This window comes from Mixophyes fleayi, chromosome 1 (genome assembly GCF_038048845.1).
Source record: "Mixophyes fleayi isolate aMixFle1 chromosome 1, aMixFle1.hap1, whole genome shotgun sequence".
NCBI lineage: Eukaryota > Metazoa > Chordata > Amphibia > Anura > Limnodynastidae > Mixophyes > Mixophyes fleayi.
The window spans coordinates 425,745,354-425,752,241 of NC_134402.1; positions in this window are offsets into that span (position 1 = coordinate 425,745,354).

The window sequence follows — 6,888 nt, forward strand, 5'->3', positions numbered from 1 at the left end:
AAGGCTGCTACTAATATTTAGCAAGGTATGGTAATCCATGTTATATTCTCCACGCCTTTATTTGGTATAAAAAAAATGATTTTTCCCGCTATAATGCCAGCTCATGGAATCTAAAATGCATCTCAGTCTTGGGATATAAACAAATTTTATATATGTTTTTTTGAAAATAGTAAGGAGTATATTTACTAAACTACAGGTCTGAAGAAGTGGAGATGTTGCCTATAGCTACCAATCAGATTTCAGTTATCATTTATTTAGTACATTCTACAAAATGACAGCTAGACCCTGATTGGTTGCTATAGGCAACATCTCCACTTTTTCAAACCCGCAGTTCAGTAAATATACCCCTAAGTCTGAAAAAAACAGGCATGATTTTGCTTAGAAAAGTGACTTGCATTGATGTTGGACTAGATCCAAAAATTACCTTAACTGTACACCAGTCATTTTCAATATTCACAACAGTTGTATTTCACACAGACATGCAGGATGGACCCAATCTGAGTGCACAGCACGCAGCACGCAGCATGATGATGTGCGTGCCCACATGTCTAAAGCTTAAGCAGCAGAAGTCTTCAAATATTTGACTATTTTTTTATATTTCACTAGTAATTATCTCTGTCGTGAATGATGACACTATGTTCCTACTTAGACCATAAAAGCCCCCCTGTTTTAAGTGCCCTGGGCCCCCCAAAGACTTTATCCAGTTCTGTTTGCTATATACAAACTGCAGGTCCCTTTACACACATTGTCATGGATATCTACCCAATCACACTGCTCTCAATACACACACACTGCTGCCTCCAGGACTGCCTTCAGAAATTGTGGGGCCCAGTACAAAAAAGACAGGCAGGATCTCCATCTGCCTGAAAATTACCTTGGTACACCCATATCACTCATACCTAAATCCAAGATGTCCATCACTTGCTCCATTATTCCACCACATTCCCTCAGATTCCACATTTAGGCCAAAACACCCCAATATACCTCTTAGACCTCTTCACATGCCCCTCAGTTAGGGATCCCCGTCCGGCCATGTGAATTTTGGTGCCATTTTGTCAGTTTGACGACAGAGCTTGAAGTGAGAGGATGTCGGGGGACATCCGGCGCCAGCAAGAGAGAAAAGAAAGCAGTGGAAAGCAGCAGAGAGAGGCGGCAGGGAGCCCTTGTAAGGGCTGAGAGCTACTTTGCCAAGGAAACATTGGGAGACAAGCCAAAAGGACGCCGGAAGCAGGGAGCCCTTATTAGGGCTAGGAGGATAAGGAAGGAGAGAAGAGACCTGAGATGGAGAAGAGAAGAACTGCTGCTGCAACCATTAAGGGTGATGAAAGAGGAAAGCAGGAAAACAGCTGGGCACAGTTAGGAAGGGCACAATACCCTTGGCATTTAATAGGAAGTACACCAGGCCCTTGGCACAGTTAGGAAGGGCACATGGTCCTTAGCACATTAGGAACTAGAGGGTACCTTGCCCCTGGGCAAAAGACCCTAGGCAAGCCAGGCACTAGGTTTGAAAGGCATTTGTAGGGCACAAGACCCTAGCCCCAATAGGGACCCTAAACAGGAAGACTTTGTCCTAGACCCCAAGTCCGGAGAAAGCCAACTCTATACCGTGCGGAGTGGGAGTAGGAGGCATAATAGCCTAAGGCACCAGACAGGCTTAATAGCCCGAGGCACCAGACAGCCACTAGGCCAGAGACTTTAGACTGGCTCAGCTTTAGGTGGGGCAACGGGGTTAGACTCAGGCAGACAGTCGGATCAAGAGTAGCCATGATCCTAGTGATCAAAAATAGGGCAATGGTAATTAGGAGGGGCTCCTCCATTTACAGACCAGGCCCAGTCTGTTTACCTGAAGAGTAGTGAGTGCCATTTGTGAGGTGATACTCGAGGGGTGAGTCCAGGTAATGATGTATATTGTATGTGTAACTGTATATTGCTTTAAATATTTCCTAATGTAGGATACCCAAGTCAGGCACCCATTGAAGGTAGGATTTCGATGTCCTGGTCCCTTAACCCCGTACATCCCTCAGGCAGAAACCTTGTTCTATGTTCAGCTGATAGACCCACCTGGCAGTGCAGTACCCTCCTTTTGAGTTCCAGAAGCGCATTTTACTGGTTCCAATTGTGTGTCTGTGTCTGAGTTCCGGCAGGGGCTCCTGATAGTTCCAGTTCAGGCACCTCACTCTGTATCCCGCTTTTCCAGTGGGCCCTAGGCATGCGAGAGCGCAGTTAGGCCTGAGCGTTAGTTTGTGTCTCATAGTCAGTGGAGAGTAGTCTTCACGGAAGCCCAAAGGGATTATATCTCAGCTCACTGGGCAGTGGAATAGTGGGGTACCTGTGAATTGATGGAATGTGTGGTTGATTAAGCTAGCTGGATAGTGTAGTACACTACACCTGTAAATAGGCCAGTTTGCGCATGTAGGACAGTTTGATTTTGAGTCATGCTGGTAGGACTTGCGTAGTTGGAGTGGTCTACTGCAGCGAGCTAGCTATAGAGAGGAGTTGTGGGGAGGGAACTGCTGACTTTATCTCATTCACAGGCATTGCCGTAGATGCAGAAGATTGGGCGGTTTTCCGGAAAGGAGGGTGAGTAAAATTTAATTTCCTTGTAGCCCTCATCAAGTGAGTAGCAACCTCTGGCTGGAGCATTTCTGCACAGAATTTGCCATTCCTCGGTTCCAGGAGGAGCAATTGCAGCAGTCGCCTGTGCAGGTGACTGGTGTGTCTCCCTCCTGGTGGGCAACTGGGACATCACTAACCGCATTTGTATCTTCACAGGGGGCAGATTAAGGGTCCGGAGGAGTCCATCTCGCAAGGGTTGATTCATAACATCCCTTGGGATCAGGTGAGATGTGGGTCATAAGGAAGGAGAGTGTGGGTGTCCTTTCCCCTTGGTACCCATACATAATTTTGAAAGATTGATTGTTTTGAAGATTGTGATATCTATGGAACCTTATCTATCGGGGCAATCAGGGAATGAATAACATTATCTAGAACTAATTAAATTAGCATTTGAGGAGTACAAAATATTAACCCTAACCCCTATGTGACTTTAATAGTAACCAAATTCTAATCCTAAACTACACCAAGCATTAGCCTTAGACAGAACATTAAGGGTGTAATGTAGAATCGGTCGCAAAATATAAGCAAATTAAAAAGAGCATGAAAAAATGCCCGTATGTCTGAGCCGTATGCATCTCGAGATACATCCAGCTCCGCATCAGTAGAACATGCGCTTGTTTCTTTGACAAGTCATTCTCATCAATGAGTATTTGCACCATATAGACGGCAGGTGTAAAAGATATGACTGCTAACAGGTCTATATGCGTTTCTGCAGGTCTGCATGAACTTTATTTGCGTAAACCACGCCTATTGTACTCGACCAATTTTATAATGCACCTTCTTTCCCCTGCCTCGGGTCTGCAAGCACAGGAGGGCCTAAGTGCCAGAATCATCCAAATCTACATAGATGAATATGCATGTGCCCACTATCTGGGTATTTGTAGAGTAATTTCACGCAAGATACATGGTGCAAAATTGCATACGTCCAACTCAGCATCACTCTATGAAAATCCAGCATAATACTTGTCTCATTCCACATTGGGCTACAGAATTTCACCCGTTTCTTGCCTAGTTTGGCCTACAGTGTTCCCTGTGGAATTATCACTATAATATTTGTTTTACCAGGAATTTGAACCCTACCAGCTCTAGAGAGCAAAATGAATTGCCCTTTGTTCTTTCAGCTCTGTTAATAAACTATAAATTCCACAAAATATTCAATTTTGTGGAAATTACTTGTAGGTTCAGTGAGGAAAACAATTTTGTGGAATGGCAAAGCAAAAAGTGGAACTCTAAGATTGCAATACTAGAATTTTGCATCTCTGGGAAAGGACCTGTTTCACCGCCAAATTTGGTTTCCACAAAGTTCTGATGCACCTTAGTTCACCTCTAGTGTAATCCTTATTCCAGTGGGTAAATGTATGATGCTCCGATTTTTTCAACTCGCCGGAAATCGGCGAAAAAATCGGAGCATCATACATTTACCCCCAAGTCTCAACTCTAACCTAGATCAATCTCTGCAATGATCCCAATTCTTAACACAACTATTATCTGGCCTCCTCAAATTAAAAATCATAAATGTAAGAAGCCCTCAAACTACTGTAGATAATTTGTACTAGGGGAAATGGAAATAAGGTTTTTGTGTCTTGTACTGCTCTTTTAAGAAAACATAATACACTCTTCTTTTGGGATACAGTTTCAAATCCCCAATCACAAACTTATAACTTTGTATCACAATGTTGATGATAATAAGTATTATGCTATAATGAAATTATAACTCTACTCTGGCAGATGTAGAGTGAGCTAATATAATTTCATCCACCAGAGGGCTCAGTTGTACTATTTATGCAACTGACAAATCCAAATTTCCCAATAAAAATAAATACATCCTCTTTTATGATGTATTTAAGCGTTCCAAGCATGCTTACGGGAATCAAAATCATTTTAACCTTTATCTTTGTTTAATGTACTTATGTTGTGGTAGGGACCTCCTAATGGTTCCATTGAAGCTTTAGATATGATTCAGATATTTTTTTTCAGAATTAATAACATGACCATTATTATTCAGGAAAGAAATATACAGAAACAGGAAAAAATGTTTTTAATATTTTGGATTATTTAATTTTTTTGTTTATTTGTTTTTTATTGATTTGTTTTTGAAACTATCCCAGATGTGTACATACTGTACGCACACAGGTTCAGACCTGTGAGAGTGCAGAGAAAAGGGTAGTGCTCTGCACGCTACCAGACTAAGAGGAAAAATTAGTACAGCATATAAAAATGTTACTTTTACTTTGGCATCATATTCAGAATAATTAAAGTATTTAATTAGAAACAGTAAAGTGTATATGCTGTTACAGCAAACAATGGTGTCTGTAGGGCACTGCGCACAGCAAAATGTATTAACTAAAGTAGTATGGCAGGTGAAGTGTGCTCCTGAAGGGTTACATTAGTATTGCAGTAAAATTAAACACGTTATATTATGTACATCTGACATGTGTATGACATAGGTGTATGAAAAAACATATTGCAGCATAGAAGTGAATATTTAGCATGCACACTCTGTCAAAAAATACTATACTTTATAAATAATGAATGTGTATGGTATGCCAAAAGAAATAACATGTATAGATGCAGACCCTTCGAATGTCTCCACATATCCTCCCATACCCCAGATAACCAATATACCATGACATAGACAGTATACCATCCTATAGCCTCCCATACCCCAGATAACCAATATGCCATGACATAGACAGTATACCTCCCTATAGCCTTTCATACCACCACATAACCAATATGCCATGATGTAGACAGTATACCTCCCTATAGCCTCTCATACCCCCACATAACCAATATGCCATGACATAGACAGTATACCTCCCTCTAGCCCCTCATACCCCCACATAAACAATATGCCATGACATAGACAGTATACCTCCCTATAGCACCTCATACCCCCACATAACCAATATGCCATGACGTAGACAGTATACCTCCCTATAGCCTCTCATACCCCCATATAACCAATATGCCATGACATAGACAGTATACCTCCCTCTAGCCCCTCATACCCCCATATAACCAATATGCCATGATGTAAACAGTATACCTCCCTCTAGCCCTTCATACCCCACATAACCAATATGCCATGACGTAGACAGTATACCTCCCTATAGCACCTCATACCCCTACATAACCAATATGCCATGACGTAGACAGTATACCTCCCTATAGCCTCTCATACCCCCATATAACCAATATGCAATGATGTAGACAGTATACCTCCCTCTAGCCCCTCATACCCCCATATAAGCAATATGCCATGGCGTAGACAGTATACCTTCCTATAGCCTCTCATTCCCCCATATAACCAATATGCCAAGACATAGACAGTATACCTTCCTATAGCCTCTCATACCCCCCATAACCAATATGCCATGACATGGACAGTATACCTCCCAATAGTCCCTCATACCCCCACATTACCAATATAACCTGACGTAGACATAATACCTCCATATAGCCTCCAATACCCCACAGAACCAATATGCTGACCTACAGTCATGGCCAAAAGTTTTGAGAATGACACAAATATTATTTTTCACAAAGTCTGCTGCCTCAGTGTTTATGATGGCAATTTGCATATACTCCAGAATGTCATGAAGAGTGATCAGATGAATTGTAATTAATTTCAAAGTCCCTCTTTGCCACAACGATGGACTTTATCCCAAAAACAACATTTCCACTGCATTTCAGCCCTGCCACAAAAGGATCAGCTGACATCAAGTCAGTGATTTTCTTGTTAACACAGGTGAGAGTGTTGACAAGGACAAGGCTGGAGATCACTCTGTCATGCTGATTGAGTTAGAATAGCAGACTTGAAGCCTTAATAAGGAGGGTGGTGCTTGAAATCATTGTTCTTCCTCTGTTAACCATGGTTACCTGCAAGAAAAGACGTGCAGTCATCATTGCTTTGCACAAAAAGGGCTTCACAGGCAAGGACATTGCTGCTAGTAAGATTGCACCTAAATCAACCATTTATCAGATCATCGAGAACTTCCAGGAGAGAGGTTCAATAGTTGTGAAGAAGGCTTCAGAGTGCCCAAGAACATCCAGCATATGCCAGGACTGTCTCCTATAGTTGATTCAGCAGCGGGATCGGAGCACCCCAGTGCAGAGCTTGCTCAGGAATGGCAGCAGGCAGGTGTGAGTGCATCTGCACGCACAGTGAGGCAAAGTCTTTTGGAGGATCGCCTGGTTTCAAGAAGGCCAACAAAGAAGCCATTACTCTCCAGGAAAAACATCAGGGACAGACTGATACAGAGATTGGAC